The 22,276-nt window shown below is 44.5% G+C and overlaps 1 protein-coding gene and 1 pseudogene across 1 annotated transcript in view; both read right to left on the reverse strand.

The window, feature by feature from the left end:
* Nucleotides 1-9,028, reverse strand: part of LOC139393032 (PCNA-interacting partner-like) — a 28,067-nt gene extending 19,039 nt beyond the window's left edge. Inside the window, exon 1 of the mRNA XM_071141354.1 lies at nt 8,115-9,028. The gene's annotated coding sequence lies outside the window, so the exon portion shown is untranslated. The remainder of the gene's footprint in view (nt 1-8,114) is intronic.
* Nucleotides 9,029-14,221: 5,193 nt separating this feature from the next.
* On the reverse strand, nt 14,222-21,382 carry LOC139392934 (tyrosine 3-monooxygenase-like; annotated as a pseudogene).
* Nucleotides 21,383-22,276: the final 894 nt, after the last annotated feature.

Genomic DNA, 22,276 nt, shown 5'->3' on the forward strand with positions numbered 1-22,276 from the left:
CTCTTGCTTGAGTGTGCATATGGAAGTATTATTTTTGTCTTTCAGTACAGATATGCCATTTCTGTATAAGGAAGTTCTAATAATCTAATATCCTCTTTTTTAAAATATTTACCTCTCTTCAATCCTGATGCAGGTGGTAAAGTCAAACCAAAGAGTAAATACACCAGACATGAACATCACCAAAAATACATTTAGCATGGAGGACTCAGGTCGAGGAACCAGCTACATAGTGCCCTGTGACGACTACGTCCATGTGGTGGAGTTTAGCCCCTTTGACAGTGGCTCAGTTGCGTCCCTCTTGGCCTATTGAGGAAGCCAATATGTGGTTGTAGGCACCTGCCGCTTCCAGGTGAGTGGTAGCATGCCAGATTCCTCTTCCTCATGTCCTCTTTTCTAGCCTCCCTTCTCAAAAGGCATCAGAAGAGAAGATCCTCCCAAGGTTCCTCTCTGAGGAAGCATGGATAGGGGACACAAGGAAATGAGCCAGTGTTTTGGTTCCATGTGTGATGTAAACCACTGCTGTATGTGTGACTTGAACCACTGTTTGAGCAGGAGGAGGACATGGAGGTAGAGGGGGTTGAATTCACCACACTGCGTTTTTTCCATTATGCGTTACGTATGGATTGCCTCGCATGAGGCCCTGAGTCTCGGCTGGACAAGCTGCCCCAACTCATCAGGTAGCCTACCTTAAACCTTTTAGTTCTTACAGCTGTCTTCTGTCTTTACATCAGGGTGTCTGGTCCTGGAGTTCCCTGCAGTAAGTAACACCTGATTCAGCTCATCATGGTGCAGACTGATGACGTGATTAGTTGGTTATTTGGACCAGCCACCACTGTGAGTTGAAGCTGCGCTACTGTTTTTCTTTCTTAATCTCTCTATGTAAAATGTATTTATAAAGCCATTTTTATATCAGCAGATGTCACAAAGGTCTTATACAGAAACCCAGCCTAAAAGCCCAAAGAGCGAGCAAGCAAGCAGGAGAGGGCGAGAGGGATACTTAAGACCACACAGGACTCCAATAAAACAGGAGAAAAACATCAGATAGGACAGACCCACCCTAGCCCCCTGGCAGACTGTTGCAGCATAGATATTGGGGACTGAGACGGAGGGGTTGGGAGACACTGTGGCCCTGTCCCACGATACCCCCAGACAGGGCCACCCACTTTGCCAAAGCACAGCCTCCACACCACCAGATGGATATCAACAGACCACCAACTTACTACCCTGAGACAAGGCGGGGTATAGCCCGCAAAGTTCTCCCCTACCACACGAGCCCGAGAGGGCACAAGACCAGACAGAAAGATAACATCAGTGACTCAACCCACTCAAGTCAAGTATAGCGAAACGAGCCTGGCAAGACGTGATGCACCCCTCCAACTAACGACATGGGAGAGCACTAGCAAGCCATACTCACCCCCGTAATAGGGTCAGTGGAGAGAATCCCGGTGGAGAGAGGGGAGCCTGCCAGGTAGAGAGAGCAAGGGTGGTTCATCACTCCAATGCATTGCTGTTCACCTTCACACCCCTGGTTTCAGACTACACTCAATCATAGGACCTACTGAAGAGATGAGTATTCAGTAAAGACTGAAAGGTTGAGACCGTTTCTGCATCTCTCATATGGATCAGCAGACCATTCCATAACAATGGAGCTCCATAGGAGAAAGCCCTGCCTCCAGCTGTTTGCTTAGAAATTCTAAGAACATTGAGGCCTGTGTCTTGTGAACGTCGGGTACGTGTAGGTATGTATGGCTGGACCACCTGCTTATCCCAGAGCAATATATTTACCTAAATATGTCTCTGGATCATCCATCTACACCAACTCTGTGTCAGTCAGTGGTATGAAACCCTCAGTTGTCTTGGCCCAGCTGTATTCTTGTCTGTGGCCCACTGTAGTGGTGGAATACCAACCCAGTTATTTCAGGTGTGGTTTGATTTTAAAAAAAGGATGTTGAACATTATTACATAGAAAGCAAGGTTTTCCTCTTAATTGGAATGGTGGATGGGAATGCTGTAATCCCGCAGGAGATGTTTCCAAGTTGCTTTAATTGAAAGGGAAAGGCAGTGATACTTCCTGACCTTTCGTGGTTAAGTCTGCAGGGCCCTGGGGCCGGCGTGTGACGTGCGCACGTGTTATTGCACTGATGGCTCCCCCTCTCAAGTTTCGTCCCTCCCCTAGTTTTGCACGTAGTTATGCCTTCCAGGAAAAGCAGTGTTCTCACGGGCGTGCCTGAGGCAGGGGCCGGCAAGGGTGCTAGGAGGAGGGGGGGTAGGGGGCTTACGCTGGGAGGCTCCCAGATTCTACCAGGCCAGCCATGTGAGGTCCAGTCAGCAACCTCTAGGTAGATTCTGGGGAACTGTCAGGAACACTTCCCCAGCATCAGCTCAAGGCCAAAACAGACACAGTCATTAGTCAACCCTGTGACATTGACAAGTCTTTGAAGATTGTCTCATGAAGAAATGTTCTCCCACTTGGCACCTGTTCTTTCATTGATAATAGTCCTGCAGTGTAGGCTAAATCTAGATAGCTAGTTCATATTGCAAGACTGTGAAGTATGTATTGAATTAGAGGTTTGATGATAAATCTTTGGCAATGCCTAGAAATTAAGTTGAAAGAAGGGTGAAATGCCCTCCACAATTCACTGACTACTAGGCTATGTATCAGTTGTTGGTATAATCACCTGTACCAGTTGCTTGGGGGAATATTCTGGCTGTGTATCGTGACATTATGCCAAATCCGTCTGTTCCTGCGACTGCAAATGTGTGAAAATGCGTCTGTTTTTCTTGAAATATGTGTGTTTTGCTTGCGATATGTGTGTTTTTCTTGTCATAAGTGAGTTAGTGTAATTGTGTAAGTAATTGCAGGCGCTGGTATATACTATGACTGATTAGAGGCAAAGTCATCTCCCAGGTGTTAGAAATGCTCAGATGGCGTGAGGAATCTTTGTTTTTCTCCATGTTTATCTTCGCAATTAGAATCACCCTGGCAGTGTTTCCATTGATCCATGTCCAAGTCTTTACCACACACACACACACACACACACACACACACATCCAAAGGTGTCAGCCCGGACTGCAGTGCAGTCAGACACACGCATAGACATGTACGTGTGCCCGAGTGCGTGTACGCATGTCTTATAGTAGGATGGGCTCTGTTTTGATGTTCTCTTTCTTTGTTTATGTTTTTCTCTCCGTCTTTCCCACCAGATTTTGCACTGCTGCAGCAGACAGAAAAGTGAGGCTGTTGACTTCTGATCTTCAGAATCAACATGAAGTCAAGATAGAGTACTGGAGCCCCTGCCCTCACGACTAGATCCCACTGCAACTACTGCACCTGTCAGTTCAGTTGGCATCTGGTTTCTTTAAAACAAACCGTTTGTATATAGCACACTGACAGTAGGCACTTAGTGAATGGCTTTTATATTAGCCTAATCAAGAACCCAGCGCACACAAGGAGCCAGGGAACTGTCATACAGTCTATGGGAGGCTCGCACCAAATGCAGCGTTTTGTTAATTGTATCTTCTGTGGCGATGTATGTGTGGTTGTCTAGGTGATGGAGGGTCACACCAGCTACATCAACCACTTAGTGTTTGAACCCACGGAGGGGAAACAAATGGCTTCGGTCAGCGATGACCATACATGCAGGTCAGTCCGAACCTCCTCCCGGTCTCATTCAGCAAGAATAATATGAGTGTGTGAGAGTGTGTCTTCCCCCAGCTCTTGGATCTGTGTTCTGTTCTCTGTTAATGGTGCAGAACGTCCTGACTGTGTTTCCAAAATGAAACCCAATGCTTAGCACAACACACCCCGGTGTTGCCGTGCGTAAGCACACAGCCGCTTCTCCAGCTTTTTAAAGTAATTGGTTAAATATGGAAATCCAATTAGCTGCGGTACTGGTGGAGGTTGTTCCCCTCCTTAGGGTTGACTCTTAACAAGGTCCCCCAATGTGGCCTATCAATCAGTAGCTAGGTAGTGGAGCAAGGAAGGAAAGAGTGTGTCGTTAGCCAAAGGGGTAACCTGGGCACAGGAGGTTGGTGGTACCTTAATTTGGGAGAGCGAGCTCATGGTAATGACTGGAGCAGAATCAGTGGAATGGTATCAAATCCATGGTTTCCAGGTGTTTGCCATTCCATTTGCTCCGTTCCGGCTATTATTATGAGCCGTTCTCCCCTCAGCAGCCTCCACTGAACCTGAGGGGACCTCCTGTTACCTTAGTAACTAGGGTTGTTGCTAGGGTCTAGACAGGGCGAAAGCCTGGCTCAAATCCTACTCCCTCTTTGCTCCTTCCCACACAATGTGAGCTCTTATTGTTTGACCAGTGATTGATGGGGAGAACGTTTAATCAAGTTAGCAGCTTAGAAATGAATGACTGGCCCCTACTTTTCTCTCCGCTAGAGCCTGAAAGAGCACGTCCCTCATATCCATCTTTAAACCCAAAGCTCCCTGGATGAGAAACACACCTGAAACATCTGCTTCTATTCATAAACTCATAATTTCAGGAGCCTGAAGCTCGCGGTTACACTTCCAGTCATCAAATACAGGCCATGGTTGAATTATCTCCTCAATCTCCTTCCGCCCTGCTTAAATGCTCTAAAGTGTTGGTTAGGATGAGGGCTGTGGGGAGAGAGAGGCCTCCGCTAGGGCTGGTGATGAAGCTCTGCTACTGCGAGAAACATCAGCTCACAGTTCTCCCTCAGCCTCCCTCTATAATGGTCTGGCCAGAGAAAACAGGGGTACGCTCTCTCGGCTCCATCTGCAGAAAGATTTAAATTCTGTCACGTTGAGAAAATATGGGACGCAGGAGAAAGAGGGGTGGAACTAGGGAAAGATCAAGTTAACAGGAGAGGGGCCTTCCAGGCAGCCCACACAAACTGAGACCCCTGATAGGATGAGAGAAAAGAACAGTGGACCGGCTTCTCTACTTGCGTGCGTGTTCGTACACTTGGCAAGTTGTCCTACCATAACTCTGCTTTGTTCTTTGTCAGCCCTGTCCTTTCCTGCGTGGGAAATCTACTCCAGCCGGAGAGGCCACCTGTAGCAGCTAGAAGGAGGTCACAGCCTCCCACTGAGGTCAGAGTGTCTGCCAGAGGTCCCAACCTCTCTGGGCTCGGCTCCCATTGTGTCTCATAGCTTCCAGTTGGATTTGCAGTAGGTATGTTTCTGTTGTGTGAGATGGATTCCTCACTTCAGCCAGCTCTGGTTTCGTGTTGACATGGATCAGCAGAATACAGCTTACTCAAGGGGCTTGAACAGAGACACCTGCTGCAACTATTTGATGTGCGAGATCTACTCTGTGTGTGTGATCTACTCTGTGTGTCATCCTTTTGGGAAGTATTTCTGAGGCGTTATCACAACAGTTTGAGCCTTTCTCCCCACTCTAGCCCGTCAGTCAAGCTATCTGTCAGTCAGTATGTCCATGTCCACTCTACAACATCCCAGTCTTTCATCTCCTCGTTTCTCCTTTTCTTCTCATGTTCTCAAGCTTTTTTTGCTCCGTGCTACAGGATCCCATCATCAACTCTAGCGAGAGGAGCAAACCGATCCTATAAAAATGACTAATGGCCGAGATAATTATTTCAACAGTCCAAATGTCTGCTAAAGAACATGTTATTGTTCAAGACACTTGAGCAGGTCTGATCAAGATGGATGTTGGTGTGGTTTTGAGGAGAGGAGGACGGCGTGCTGTGCTCCTCTGCCTGGACTCCCCTGTGAGGCTCTGAGGTGTGATTACTGTTTGTATTTCTCAACCCTCGTTCTGCCGAGAGTCGCCAAGGTTATTTACCCTGCACACTCTCATAATTTAGTTCACACGGTGCACACTACGTTTCCTATTTCCTCCCCTCATTTGGAAACCATTGACCAAAATGAAAAGGTGCGGCTGCTGTTGTCACACTCACATCTACACACAGACTTCAAATGCAGTCTCGCCTTTCAACTCTATTGTACATGAAGCCCAGTGTTATTGCTTGATGTCACGTCAGCTGTAGTGTTATGCAATTACACATCTCTTTGTCAGTGGTGGTCTCAGTCTTGTTTCTTGCCCCCTTTCACCTTGTTCAGCAAGGATTACATTGAAACATTTTTTAAATAAGAATCTTTCCCCATTTGAAGGGCAAAGTGGTGGACCACAACTTGGCCGGATGCGGCGTAGCGTGCGATTGAACTCTGCTTGGCGAGTGGTCTGAGAAGAGAGGGTTTATGCTTGTTTGTCTGCTGTGGTCTGAGGTTTCCAACCTCGCTCATGCTCTATGGAGGAGGGTCTGCACCGCACTCTACACAGGGCCATTCTGACTTCTGTGTTGTGTCAAGAAGCAAAAGCTCTCATGGAGAAATGTTTTACCCCCTGCAGGGAAGACACAGGAAAAGTTGTGTTTGTTTAATGAGGTTATCATCTGGGATGGGGCATAATCATATCCTCTCCTCCGCGCCACTGCAGACATCTCTCCAACATGTTTGACATTTAGACAGGCTTTGGGTCTTTATTAGATGTCTTCTGCATGACCTCATCAGTCAACGCATTCACATCGGTCCCAACCATACAGTCCTTTAAAAAACATGTTTTAACCACTTCCAAGTTTATTCCTCCCTGGTTCAGGGGAATGTTCTGTTAGATACGAGGCCTTGTGTTCGCTGAGGAGGGCTCTCAAATGTGGTTGAAGAGTAGATCCTGGTCTCGGGAGCAGCCTGTCCTCTCCAAGTGATTTATTACATCCGGGCGCACGTTTGCCTTGTCCTCGACCTTCTCGCTCGTCAGTGCAGGGCCCCGCCCGCCTGTCTTCACAGCTCAAGGGGGAGATTACAACCAAGATCCCTTTTTCCCTGAAAGAAGGGCAGTACTAGTGAGGCTCTGTGTGCGCATCTCTTGGACAACTGACAGAAGTTAGATAAATTACACACAGGCATTACGTGCTTTCATAAAAACACTGGCATCACTACAGGCCTGGTGTGTGCTGCTCACTCATTAGAGTACATTCCCGAAGAGAGTCTCACAGACGCCTGGGGAAAGATGGGTTTGGATGGAAGCTTGTAACTTTTTTGACATGGATCCTGTGAGACAAAAACAGCCAGCCAGCCAGCCATGATGTCTTTGTTGTTTTTCATATTTTTAGCTGCCATTAGCGTGTGTAATCCTTTGTTTTGTGTGCTGTCAGCACCAAGGCGTCTGCCTGCGCTGTGCTGCGCGTCATCTCCTCTCCCCACACAGGGGGTGGCTGGACTCCGGAAGCTATTTTTAGCATTGCCGCGCGTCCCACTCCAGCACAGCTAATTGAGTGCTTATTAATTTTGTTTTTTGGACTTGATAATTTCGCATTTTTGACAAGACCTGTTTTATCTGAAGCTTCGGACCGGGTTGTTTGTGTGAATCGCAGACTTCCTGTCTGAGGTTGTTTTCTAAACGGGTAGTTGAGGACAGGAGAATAATTTTCTTACAGTCCTTAAACGGTTAATTTCCCCTGAGCACACCCCCTCTCCCTTTCATGCCAGATGGCCTCTCAGTAACAGTGCATTCCAGTTTCATAATGAGAGTTTAAATAATTAGTGAGAGTGAAAAGTTCTAGTGTGGGAGTGAAAAGTTCTAGTGTGGGAGTGAAAAGATCTAGTGTGGGAGTGAAAAGATCTAGTGTGGGAGTGAAAAGATTTAGTGTGGGAGTGAAAAGTTCTAGTGTGGGAGTGAAAAGATCTAGTGTGGGAGTGAAAAGATTTAGTGTGGGAGTGAAAAGATTTAGTGTGAGAGTGAAAAGATCTGGTGTGAGAGTGAAAAGGTCTAGTGTGAGAGTGAAAAGATCTAGTGTGGGAGTGAAAAGATCTAGTGTGGGAGTGAAAAGATCTAGTGTGGGAGTGAAAATATCTAGTGTGGGAGTGAAAAGATCTAGTGTGGGAGTGAAAAGATCTAGTGTGAGAGTGAAAAGATCTAGTGTGGGAGTGAAAAGATCTAGTGTGAGAGTGAAAAGATCTAGTGTGGGAGTGAAAAGATCTAGTGTGGGAGTGAAAAGATCTAGTGTGGGAGTGAAAAGATCTAGTGTGGGAGTGAAAAGATCTAGTGTGAGAGTGAAAAGATCTAGTGTGGGAGTGAAAAGATCTAGTGTGGGAGTGAAAAGATCTCGCCATACTAAACCTTGATCCTCTGTACAGCTGATGGTGGCCGAGAAGAAGGGACGATCCACTTCTATGACCTGGTTACCCAGCAAGCCATTCTTTCTCTGGATTGCGGCCAGTCGCCACTTATGTCGGCCGACTGGTGCCTCGCCAACACCATCAAGGTGGCCGCGGTGACGGGCAGCGACTGGGTCATCTGGGATATTACCCGCTCCAGGTGAGTGGCAGGACAGATGCTTGTGACCGACTGGGTTTGAAACCGGGTCTCTAGCACGCCAAAATACTTTGTTAGCCCCAAGAGCTAACACAAGTCTTAATGTCTCAGACAAGGTTACCCATCACCTCAGTTACATACTGTGTAACACTACTGTATGAAGGCATGGGTTTTGTTAATAGTTATTTGTCTGTTTGTAGTTACCCACAAGAGAAGAGGCCTGCCCATGTAGAACGAGCAGGAAACTTCAGATAACTGCTTTGTCCATGCTTCCAAGGTCATTTCTATCTGGTATCATTGGGATGTCCCTCCCACATTGAAATTGAAATGTTAAATGGTTAAGGTAAAGGTTATGGTTAGGGTTTAGGGTAGGAATGTCCCAAGGATCCTGAATGCTTCCAATTACTCTGACCTTCAGAGTATTGTGATGCATGTTGTGGTTGTCCGGCTGATACCGCTGCTGCCGACGACGTCCATGTTAATGGCTGCGGTGATGGTGATAATGGTGATGGCAATTACTGTAACCACGGGTGTCATGGTTTTCCAGGTGTTCTCGGGTCAATGAGAATCTCTTATCCACAACAGGATGTCCAGGCAAGATCAGCAGTCAGTCAGTGAGTTGTGTGTTTGGCTGTTTGCATTTACACAGTGTGTCAGTTTCTGAGTAATAAAAGTGTGGGAATAATGTTCAGTAAGAGTGTTGGAAGCAAGGATAACATAACGTGCTTCCTGGTTTCTTATGTTTATATGGTGGTGTTGTTGCAGCCCGTGATGATTGGATCAGCCACGGTGGGGGCAGATCTAAACTGGCAGAGATCCCTCCCACTCTGTGTCATTGGCGGTGACCGAAAGTTCTCTTTTTGGATGACAGAAATGTAATGCAGTCACTTCCTATGGACGTATTAGAGGTCATGCAAATGTACATTGAAACTGTTTGACCCGAGGTGTGGTCGGATATTTCTATTTTCATCATTTTTCAATAAAGTATTTAATTTTCCATGTTTTTGTTTGCTTTGAGTTCTGAATTTAAAGTTTAGACACATCCTGGACTTTTGATGTTTATTTTAGAGTTCGACAACTGACCACCCAGACAAACAGACACACTGTCATACCCAGACAAACAGAAAGGTGGAACTTGGCTTCTGTGAAAAGCGGGGCTGGTTCTGTCTTTCTCAGAAGTTTTGTATCAGTGCTGGTTTGTTATGATGTTCTGCCAAGCGCCTCAGGGTGAGCTGCAGGTCACAGGAATGTGTGCGCTCAATGCTGCCAGCACTCTACTGCCAGCACTCTACTGGTCAACATCACAATCCCTCTACAGGTGCTCACTCTCTGTAAAACAGACACACACTCACCCACACACATAATCGCTGTCTCACACACACACACACACACACACACACACACACACACACAGCTGTCCCCACCCCTGTAGGTCCTATTTCACCTGCAGAGTGAGGCCTGGGAAGGGGAAGGCCTAATGCAGGCAGCCTGCTCCTTCTATTGGGTTATCCCTGAGATTTAGACAGATTAAGTGCAGGAAACTAAAGAGAGAGGAAAAAGGTTTTGTAAGAGAAGTGCAGGAAACTGGAAGTATAGGTCTTTTCAGGTCAGATACTACTGGCTGGCAGAGGGGATGAGTGATTCGTCTCCAGAGAAGAGGGAGAACGAAGCGAAAGAGAAAGAACACGAGAGCCACAAATCTCATCGTCCTAGTGGGTGGGGACGATTAGTGATGCTGAGATGGAGCATGGGAGACATCGCACCATACGCCAACAGACGCAGAGTACTCCATTAGAAACAAGGGCTCATTGTATCTTATTGGATGGCCCATGTACGAGAATAGCACTTACTTACTGCATTAGAACTTCAAGAGGGCAAGCATTCAATTTGATCATGAATCATTTGTAGTGACAGCTAATCACTTGTTTCCACAGATGGATGTTTTTTAGTCCGAGGGCCCAGCCCTTTGGATGGAGTTGTGTGTGTCTACAGGGAGTAACACAGAACAGTTTATTTTACTCCATTAATGTATGTGTAAGGGGTGAAACAGTAGGTTTTATTGTGCACCGGTGTTTCTGCACGACAGAGTAAGGCAGGTATAGGGGAGGTGAGACCTCCACTCTTTCAATCCCGCTAGACAGGCCTGTATGTTTCTTGGAGCGTACGCACTAACCACCATCCACAATCATAACATGCTACCACTCTCCTGGTCGACTCTTTGTTTGAACAAGTCCGATGTGGTCGGTGCCGTACGTTTGCAGTGTTGGACACAAGTGGTGCTGGAATGGCTACGTGAAACACAGAGAAATCAATGTCGGCGAGCAAGACGCCGCAACCTCTCTATGCACACACCGCTGAACATTTTCCAAAGGCTATATCCTCATAGGGTGAATTAGAATTGCAAAGTGCAAGGAGACTTTTGTGAGAAATGTGAGTCATGAATCTCTCAATCAATAGTGTCTCCCAGAATCAAAGTGACTCAAGACCACCACCTGGTGGTCTGAGCTCCAACCTCTGTTACTTGTCTCTCTAGACCAGGGATGGGCAACTCCAGTCATCGGAGGCCAGAGAGAGGTCCCACTTTTCCCCCACCCCTAGAAAACACAGGGGATTAAACTAATTGCGTTCTAAACTGAAAATCACAATTAGTTGATTATTGGAGCCAGGTGTGTTAGCTAGGGCTGGGGCAAAAGTGACACCAATCAGGTCCCCGATGACTGGCGTTACCCATCCCTGTTCTGGACAGACGGCTTGCCTCCCACAATGTCCCAATGATCCATCTTAACACGTCTGGAAAGGAAAGGGAATGTGGGATACCTAGTCAGTTGTACAACTGAATGCATTCAACTGAAATGTGTCTTCCTCATTTAACCCAACCCCTCTAAATCAGAGAGGTACGGTATGTATACAACGTAAGTTTGGCATAGAGGAAAGGGCGGCGTTGGTACATCCAGCTTTTTTAAGTCACTGCCTTATACGCTTCTTGCCCTATCTTAACATCCCCTGGACACATAGTAGTTGGTAAGACGGAGATCACAGAGCTTATTTTTAATGAGGGCATTTTTGCTAGTGGCTAGTTTGCATCAACTACCTTCACTAAAACCACAGCAAAAGTGTTGCCTGCAAATGTTGTTTTTGATGTGTCTGCCTTGTGATTTGTTGGGAGAGTTGTCTGTCTGAAGAGGACCCTCCCGGAACAACCAAGAGAATTGCCATTAATCCCAGACCTAGTACTGTTGCTGCCCTAGATCTTGGATTTCGGTGACTGCTTTGTTACCTTCTTTGACATACCATGTCATTTTTGGCAAGTTAAATCAAGTGTAAACTGAGTTTGAAGCTTGTAATATTAAAGTATCCCATATTAGGTCATTCTCATGACCCCTAACCTCTTATTATTTTTTTGTTTGAACAAGGAGATCCTTGGTTTGAAGTTGAACAGTAGAATAACCATGACGGAGCTATTTCTCATAGGCCAGGAAGGCTTTCCTGGTTAGTAGGCCGACTTGGCTTCCAGCTTAATCTCAGTTGTAATGTAATAACGAACGCAGAGAGGAATCAAAGAGAGATCAGACAGGTGTGAACTCTCCACCTCTCTCTCTGTAATCCCCTCCACCACTTCAGACAAGATGAGGCCTTCAGCTAATTCCGCCCCAACCCACACATGTGAAGCCAGGGGCTCAAGAAAAAGAGAACAAATGCTTATAATGAGCAGTATTAGAGGAGAGAAAACAAAGGAAGAGATTAGAGGTTTTCTTTGAGGTAAAAAAAATACTTTCCTTTAATCTCCTGGGGATTTTCTTAGGCCTACACGATGTAAAACCAGCCTGAAGTGGAAATGTGTTGATCTGGATGAGGGCAGTTGAGAGAAAAGGCTGCAAAGCATTACAATACAGACTAAATGTGACTACGATAAATAATTAGAGCACTAGGTACAGTGGGTTACACAAAATGTAAATTGGACAATTTTGGTCATCGTTTAATTTCAAGTGTAATCATTGGATTTAGCAGCATTTTTTTGTTTATGAATGCGAAAGACAGTCCATGATCTGTGCTTCATCTATGTCTTCAGGGAGGACTCTGTGAATCCAATGACCCATCATTTTGAGTCTGAGGAGGCTAGCGTGCCAAGGTAACGATGGTCCATGACATTAGGAAACACTTAAGTTCTGAAGGCAGGACGATACTGTACATCATTGGGGGATTTGTGGTTAGTATGTGAGGCACAATAATTTTGCTTGGAACTTAATAGTGGTTATCTTATCGTCATGGCAACCCCTTTTGTGTTTGGGGGCCTCAGCAGATTTGGATCTCAGCGGTCGTTTTTTTATCTGGGGGGTTTTTGGATTCGAGCTGTGCTGGATGTAAGCTGAGATACGCAAAATGATTAAGTGTCCGAATTTGGGGTAAGGATATGGATGTGTGCACCGCTGCACTCAAGTCGAGCGGTATAGTAGATCAATCTTCGGCTCTGTGTACCATTTTCTCTCCACCAGAGAGATTGAGTTTCTATGTGAGTAAGGTGAACCATGTTTGATTTACACTGGAATAATTGAACAGGAAGGCCTCCCACTCTAGGTGGTCGGAGGCTTTCACAGCCACTGTGTACTTCATGGTGTTTTAGAGTCTGAGTAGATCTATGAACCGATTTGCGTTATGGGTGAACTCTGCTGCAGACACATTGTCACTGATACAGAAACAAGGCCTCTATCACCTGTTGAACCCACAGGCAGAGAGAGGAGATGGAGAGAGTTTATCATGCCCATTGTGAAGCCCTACTGACCGTGTAGTGTTACACTGTGATGTCTGTGTGTCCAGCTTTAGATCCACTGGGCCTCAGTACTGGCTCTGACAGTAGCCAGCTGAGGAAACAGAATATTTCAATCATTCATAATTAGCTCCTTCCCTTTACTAAATAACATGTGAAGACAAATGGGTTCCAAGAATTTTCTAAATGGAAACAGTTGGTATGGAATGGGAGGCAGTGGCACATAGGCTTATATTGTAGTACTCCCACCCTCTTTGACGTTCATGTTCCCTCTCTCTTTCTCGCTAGCTCTCTCAAACACAAATACACAGACTTCGGATACTTTCTTGTCTCTTTCCTTGATCTCTCTCCATTGTCACTATATTACACATGCATTCTAAAGTTTTTCTCTATAAACTCTCTACTTAGGTAAACATTCTCTGAAAAATTGACCCTATACATTTCCTACCCCCATGTGTGTCTCTCTTTTTCATGCCCTTTGTGATTGGACTGAAAAAATGTAAATATTTATTACTTTGTCTCCTCACAATACATGTATAACATGACTGTACATACAGTGCCTTGCGAAAGTATTCGGCCCCCTTGAACTTTGCGACCTTTTGCCACATTTCAGGCTTCAAACATAAAGATATAAAACTGTGTCCCACTTGTTGTTGATTCTTCACAAAAAAATACAGTTTTATATATTTATGTTTGAAGCCTGAAATGTGGCAAAAGGTCGCAAAGTTCAAGGGGGCCGAATACTTTCGCAAGGCACTGTATCAATACATTCACCCAACAAGGAAATATTAATTAATCTTGCAAAGAAATAGAAATTGTGTTTTTCAGTTGAATAAATATATACACAGCATTTCACATCCATCCATTTAAAGGCAAAATCTAGTTTAGTCTCTAAAAAAAATACCATAATAATAATAATAATAATGGAAGTATTAGCCCAGCAGGATTGAAGAGCTGGATATTCAACTGATTGTCTTAAATGGAACTACTGTATTTTGAGCATTGATTGTTTGTGCATTTGGCCCCATGGCCACACAGAGAAATTACAGTTTGCACCTTTAAAGACCCAAAATGGCTTTCCCTTCCCACCCCTCCAGAGGCATGTATCAGTTTCACTCCCTGAGTCTCTGGCTCAGTGTTGAGGCCCTCAGCCCAGTTTCTCTAGGGCACTGTGGAGTATCTTCAGGTCGTCTCTCATCTGGCCTAGGGCATGCTGGATCTTACTGGGCTGGTCCAGAACTTCCAGGCTGCAGGTGAATGGGTCGTACCGGACAGAGAAGGGCCGTTTGATGGACGACGAGTATCGCCTGCAGGTAGAACAATGAGGTTTTAAAACATTGGGTCCATATTTGCGAATAAGCAACCAATTCATTTTAAACAGTTTCTCTGGCACCAAATGCGTATCAGCCAATTCAAATCTGCGATTTACTTGCATGTGACAGAAAGCTAAATTCAAAATAAAATAACATTTTATTTGTCACATGTACGGAATACAACAGGTGTAAACCTTACATTGAAATGCTTACTTACAAACCCTTAACCAACAGTGCCGTTTTAAGAAAATACCCCCAAAAAAGTAAGAGCTAAGAATAACAAATAATTAAAGAGCAGCAGTAAATAACAATAGCGGGGATATATACAGGGGGTGCCGGTACAGAGTCAATGTGCCGGGCACCGGCAAGTCGGTGGGGGGGGGGGCAATGCAAATAGTCTGGGTAGCCATTTGACTTGATGTTCAGGAGTCTTATGCCTTGGGTGTAGAAGCTATTTGAAGCCTCTTGGACCTAGACTTGGTGCTCCGGTACCGCTTGCCGTGCAGTAGCAGAGAGAACAGTCTATGACTAGGGTGGTTGCAGTCTTTGACCATTTTTAGGGCCTCCCTCTGACACCGCCTGGTAGAGGTCCCGGCAGTGATGCAACCAGTCAGGATGGTGCAGCTGTAGAACCTTTTGAGGATCTAAGGATCCATGCCAAATCCTTTCAGTCTCCTGAGGGGGAATAGGTTTTGTCGTGGCCTCTTCACGACTGTCTTGGTGAGCTTGGATCATGTTAGTTTGTTGGTGATGTGGACGCCAAGGTACTTGAAGCTCTCAACCTGCTCCACTACAGCCCCGTCGATGAGAATGGAGGCATGCTCTGTCCTCCTTTTCCTGTAGTCCACAATCATCTCCTTTGTCTTGATCGCATTGAGGGATAGGCTGTCGTCCTTGCACCACATGGTCAGGTCTCTGACCCCCTCCCTATAGGCCGTCTCGTCGTTGTCCATGATCAGGCCTACCGCTGTTGTGTCATTGGCAAACTTAATGATGGTGTTGGAGTGGTGTTGATGTGAGCCATGACTAGCCTTTCAAAGCATTTCATGGCTACAGATGTGAGTGCTACAGGTTGGTAGTCATTTAGGCAGGTTACCTTAGTGTTCTAGGGCACAGGGACTATGGTGGTCTGCTTGAAACAAGTAGGTATGACAGAATCGGTCAGGGAGAGATTGAAAATGTCAGTGAAGAGACTTTCCAGTTGGTCAGCGCATGCTCAGAGTACATGTCCTGGTAATCCTTCTGGCCCTGCGGCCTTGTGAATGTTGACCTATTTAAAGGACTTCCTCACATCGACTGCGCAGAGCGTGATCACACAGTCATGCGGAACAGCTGATGCTCTCATGCATGTTTGTGTTACTTGCCTCGAAGCGAGCATAGAAGTTATTTAGCTCATCTGGTAGGCTTGTGTCACTGGACAGCTCTCGGCTGTGCTTCCCTTTGTAGTCTGTAATAGTCTGCAAGCCCTGCCACATCGGAGCCGGTGTAGTACGATTCGATCTTAGTCCTGTATTTATGCTTTGCTTGTTTGATGGTTCGTCGGAGGGCATAGTGGGATTTCTTATAAGCTTTTTTATAGACCGAGTCACTGGTGCTTCCTGCTTTAATTTTTGCTTGTAAGCAGGAATCAGGATAGAATTATGGTCAGATTTGTCAAATGGAGGGCGAGGGAGAGCTTTGTACGTGTCTCTGTGTGTGGAGTAAAGGGGGTTTCGAGTTTTTTTTCCCCCTCTAGTTGCACATTGAGCATGCAGATAGAAATCAGGTAAAACTGACTTAAGTTTCCCTGCATCAAAGTCCCCGGCCACTAGGAGCGCCACTTCTGGATGAGCGTTTTCCTGTTTGCTTATGGAGGTATACAGCTCATTGAGTGCAAGCATTGGTCTGTGGTGGTATGTAGACCGCTACGAAAAATACAGATAAACTCTAGGTAGATAGTGTGGTCTACAGCTTATCGTGAGATACTCTACCTCGGGCGAGCAAAACCTTGAGACTTCTTTAGATATCGTGCACCAGCTGTTGTTTACAAATATGCATAGGCCCCCGCCCCGTGTCTTACCAGACGCCTCTGTTCTGTCCTGCCGATAGTGTATAACCTGCCAGCTGTATGTTATTAATGTTGTCATTCAGCCACGACTGAGGTAAAACATAAGATATTGCAGTTTTTAATGTCCCGTTAGTGCTTTCAGTACGACACATTTATTTTCCAACAATTGAATGTTAGCTAACAGTACTGATGGCAAAGGCAGATTAGCCTCTCGTCGCCTGATCCTCGCAAGGCACCCCGATCTCTTTACGCAAAATCTCAGTTTCTTTCTCCAGCAAATGATGGGGATGAGGGCCTGTTTGAGTGTTTGGAGTATATCCTTCTCGTCCGACTCATTAAAGAAAGATTCTTTGTCCAATTTGAGGTGCGTAATCACTGTTCTGAGGTCCAGAGCTCTTTTCAGTCATAAGAGACGGTAGCAGCAACATTATGTACAAAATAAGTTACAAACAATGGGAAAAACAAACAATAGCATGGTTGGTTAAGAGCAAATAAAACGATGCCATCACAATTGTAGCTGGTCTCATCAGATAACATGGAACACATTAGCCCTATGCTAACCTCAACAAATGGCACTTATTATAACCTGGCACAAATTCTTCATCAGTGTATCAAAGATCTTAAACTTTATATCCACCAACCAATGGCATTTCTTAAAAGAGGTCAACCCTGGCCAAAAGAGGGATATTTTAAACCTACAGGAAGACAGAGGCCCAAATCTGTCTCCCTTCAGCAGGTGACATTTTTTGCCATTGTTTCACCCACCCAAGCAAGGAGTTTTTGTATGGAAGTCAATGAGTGTCGAATTTGGTCAACAAAAAAAGAGTAGCTTATTTGCTACTGGGGTTTATTTGATCAAATAATTTCTCCAAAAAAACGATCTTGGTCCCCATGTGCAGTTGCAAACCATAGTCTGAACGCTTAAGTTATGAGTGTACTGATATACAGTGGGGCAAAAAAGTATTTAGAGTTTCTCCCATCCTTTGTGCATGACAAAGTCATTTTTTTACAGACACATTTTTTCACTTATAATTCACTGTAGTGGGTCAGGCCTGTAATTTTCATCATAGTTATAGAGGCGTGGCAATGGATGTACTGAATGGCTTGTACTCAGGTTCGTAGCTACACTGGGGTTTATTTGTCACCAACACCCAACCTTAAAGCAGTACTCAAACAATTGTGACCAGTCTAAATGCAAGCATTCAGGCTAGAATATGTCCAGGCCTGTAATTTTATGTTATTATTTATGATCATCATAGACACACATTATTTCGAGGCGTCAATGACACCATTTGCTACATGGGTGCGGACTGGGTACACACTGGAACACTCTGAAGGCCAGGCTAGCTAGGAAGTCTCTGGCGGAGAGTAGCCCTGCCACCGGACGCAGCTGGAAGCCTGTCTTCTTTGGACAGACAAGAACACAGTGCAAGGTACCACTGTCAGAGACATATTCACAGCATGGATGCTGATGTTCATACATGGTGTTTCTGCAATACGAGAACAATCCCTAATGTTGTTATTACTGTTGCAAGCAATCTACATGAAAATAAAGAGGCACAATCAATCTATAAGGCGCACCGTCATTGACCAGGATTAGTCATTCAATGGAAAGTCGTGGGCATGCTGGATTTGCCTCTGTCCATGTTTATTCTATTCCTTGAAGCTGGGCATAGTGCTGCTATTGCTCTGTCCCTCAGGCAGAGATAGGCTGCTGGGCCTCACCTCTGAGGAAGGCAGAGACCTCCCGGAGCTGGGGGATACTGTCCTCTCCGTAGCCACACTCCCTCTCCAGCTGCTGCAGCCACCCAGGAACTGTCTGCATGCCAGGTCAGGGTAGATGGTCCTCAGGGTCCGGTACACCTCTTTCCTGTTAAATGACAGCAGCAGCAGAGTCATTAGAACACTGTCATTCCAACTCCACAGGTATATTGACTGTAGGCTATTATCATTAAGAAAGATGTCTAGTATTACGGTATGATGTCCATCTCCAGTATACTATACATCAGCTGTTGTTCTCACCATGTGGCCACCTCCTCTGGTGTGTACTCCACTCTGGGTAATGGTTCCCCCCTGTGGAATCAATACATCAGTCATTCCTTTACGAATGCATTTCTACAATGGCATGCCTTTGGTCCAATGATGCAGTGCTGGCACCTAAGAGCGACTGACTACATGGGAATATCCTTTTTTGAAATGTGAAAATGATGGTATCAATTTACTGTTTGTAATTCGCTGCAAGTTCAGCGATGAAGCACCTTCTTTTTCTGTATTCTGGATCACTGAATCACTGTAAAAGGAATCATAACATTTAGTTAGCCATGACATGTTTAGTTTGTTATCCTTTTTGATAGTTGAGTATTATTGCTAACAATTCAATGAATTATACAAGTATTGAATCAATGCCATATAAATAGCAGCCTAGCTATATTGCTAAGGTAAACATATACACTAACTGGATGATCCTGGTCCATATCTGGGTCATATTTCGTTATCAACAGGTTGCATTTATCCAGATCTCTGATCTTTCTTGGGAACCAGGGAACTAAAACAAGGAAACAGGAAAATATGTCAGAGCATAATTATTTCACACAATTTAAATGATTAGTTGTTATTTTATTCTAAACGCTAATAAATCAAATTAAAATAAGAAAAACGTTACTATTATGGCCAAAATAACGGCCATCTTTAAATCAGGCGACCCTGCTGATGTGAGTAACTACAGGCCCATTAGTATACTACCTGTGGTGTCAAAGGTTGTTGAAAAGTGTGTATCAGAACAACTGATTGCCCACCTCAACAACAGCCCCTTCACATTACACTCCATGCAGTTTGGCTTCAGAGCGAAACACTCCACAGAAACGGCCAACTGCTTTCTTCTGGAAAATGTGAAGTCCAAGATGGACAAAGGGGGTGCTGTTGGGGCTGTGTTTCTGGACCTAAGGAAGGCTTTTGATACTGTTAACCATGAGATTCTCATCACAAAATTGTCCAAGTTCAACTTTTCCCCTGATGCCTTGAGATGGATGAAATCATACCTTGAAGGCAGAACTCAGTGTGTCAGAGTGAGCAATGAGCTGTCGCCCACTCGTAGCTATGATGTGGGCGTGCCCCAAGGGTCAATACTGGGGCCGCTCCTGTTCAGCCTGTACATTAATGATCTGCCTTCTGTCTGTACTGGGTCTGAAGTTCAAATGTATGCAGATGATACAGTGATATATGTGCATGCAAAGAGCAAACAACAAGCTGCACAAGAACTCACTACTGTAATGGTCCAGGTTACAAAGTGGCTCAGTGACTCGTGTTTGCATCTCAATGTGAAAAAAACAGTTTGCATGTTCTTCACAAAGAGGGCAACAGATGCTACTGAGCCAGATGTCTATGTGTCAGGGGAGAAGCTCCAGGTGGTATCCGATTTTAAGTACCTTGGCATCATACTTGATTCCAACCTCTCTTTTAAAAAGCATGTGAAAAAGGTAATTCAAATAACCAAATTCAACCTAGCTAATTTCCGATTTATACGAAATTGTTTGACTACAGAGGTAGCAAAACTGTACTTCAAATCTATGATACTCCCCCACTTAACATACTGCTTGACTAGTTGGGCTCAAGCTTGCTGTACAACATTAAGACCACCTATTCAGTCTGTCTACAAACAGGCTCTCAAAGTGCTTGATAGGAAGCCCAATAGCCATCATCATTGTCACATCCTTAGAAAGCATGAGCTCTTGAGTTGGGAAAATCTTGTGCAATACACCAACGCATGTCTTGTATTCAAGATCCTTAATGGCCTGGCTCCCCCTCCACTCAATATTTTTGTTAAACAGAAAACCCAGACATATGGCAGCAGATCCACAAGGTCTGCCATGAGAGGTGACTGTATAGTTCCCCTAAGGAAAAGCACCTTTAGTAAATCTGCATTCTCTGTGAGAGCTTCCCATGTCTGGAATACACTGCCATCAGACACACATAACTGCACCACATATCACACTTTCACAAAATGCTTGAAGACATGGCTAAAGGTCAATCAGATTTGTGAACATGGTCCCTAGCTGTGTGTTGCCGCTTTCCATGTTGTCTGTTGTCTGTAGCTTGTGAGGTGTGGAAACACTTTGTTGCTTTTATGAATTTTGTCTTGCTGCTTTTTGTTTTATGTTTTATGTTGCTCTGTCTGTATGCTACGTCTTGCTTGTCCTATGTTGCTATGTCTTGCTTGTTCTATGCTGCTATTGTCTATATTGTAATTGTTTTTAATAACCTGCCCAGGGACTGCGGTTGAAAATTAGCCGGCTGGCTAAAACCGCACTTTTACTGAAACGTTGATTAATGTGCACTGTCCCTGTAAAAATAAAAAATAAACTCAACTCAAACTCAAACTTATTAGAAACGTATGATTATTGTTTAATTCAAATGTTATTATAACCCTTTTCCTCTGGGGTGGTGCAACTCACTCTCTTGAGTGAGTTGATGAAGATGTCTGTGACCGAGATGTGCACTTCACACCTCATAAAGAACTCCAGATCATCACAGCCACTGTTCTTAGACTTCCTCCCTGGTCGGCTCTCAATATGCAGAAGCTTGGCTTCAAACGTCTGAATGCATTGTAAAGACATACAAATCATATTTAAGCAAACACATTTATATTTTATCAACTTGATTCGATGCGGTAGACCTGATTTATTGAAGCTCCATCTGCAACTCCTATCTAATGATGAACATGCTTTCCTTACCTCAAAGACTTTGTCAGTTTTAAAGAACCCTGCATTCTTCTCATGACTGAGTGCGAAAAGAATGTTCAGTGTCACGGTTCCTTCCTTTTCCTCAAACACAACGTTTTCACCGCCCCGCGATGGGTCAGGGGACGATGAACAGCTATCCGGGCATCTTCGATCAGACTTGGCTTTCTGCCGACGAACGGAATGTTTTGCACCACACTCTCCGTCTTCATTGAACTTCTGGCGATTTGTCGTAGACTGTCTTAAAAATAATATTGCAGAGGTGCTCTGATTTGTTTGATCGAATAGTCTATATAGGCCTATTCCCGGATACTGAGACTCGCCGAGGCACAGCGGTTTTTGAATCTGTGCCATCAGCAGAGAGACAGGTTTATATCCCAGTGCTCACATAATTCTTTATGGAAATGAGTTATGCAAATGCACACGTCTGAGTTTGAGGTGTTATGCGTCATAACAGCCAATCACCTTTTAATGGAATAAAAATAGCAGATGAAAGCACGTATAGGCCTAATATATTGCGAAATAAAACGTTTTGTAGCCTACAAAATAAGATTATGAATATTGAGTTTTACCTACATTTATCCTAGGCTATATATTTGTATTTCCATTGATTTGTAACAGATGCAACAGGTCATTGTGGAAAACTTTATTTTCCCCTGACTTGGGATGCTCTCCAAGGTGCTGAAACGCAGGTTGGCAGACTAACACATATGTTCTCACAGCCAATTACAGCCTAATAATAATAATACATATATAATAATAACAATAATTATTTTGAGAATTGATCTGAAAGAACCTTTTTAGCACACATTTATTTGGCAAGTTAATAATAACACATGTTCATGCATATTATACAAACAAATGTGATAGTAAAGAATGGAAAAACAGTCAATCATTTGGATTCATCAGAATTCAGGATATAATCAAACACATTCTCTAATAACATGCTGGACATACACATTGTATTTCGTTATTGTGTTATATAGGCCTAGCTATTTATAGCATAATGCAAAGATTTATGTTTGCCATTTGCCATTTAACCACTATAGATAGAATACTTATGTACGAATTAGATCATCGTCAAAGCCTGAGCTAATAGTTCTGGA

Source organism: Oncorhynchus clarkii, chromosome 33, assembly GCF_045791955.1.
Source record: "Oncorhynchus clarkii lewisi isolate Uvic-CL-2024 chromosome 33, UVic_Ocla_1.0, whole genome shotgun sequence".
NCBI classification, from domain to species: Eukaryota; Metazoa; Chordata; class Actinopteri; order Salmoniformes; family Salmonidae; genus Oncorhynchus; species Oncorhynchus clarkii.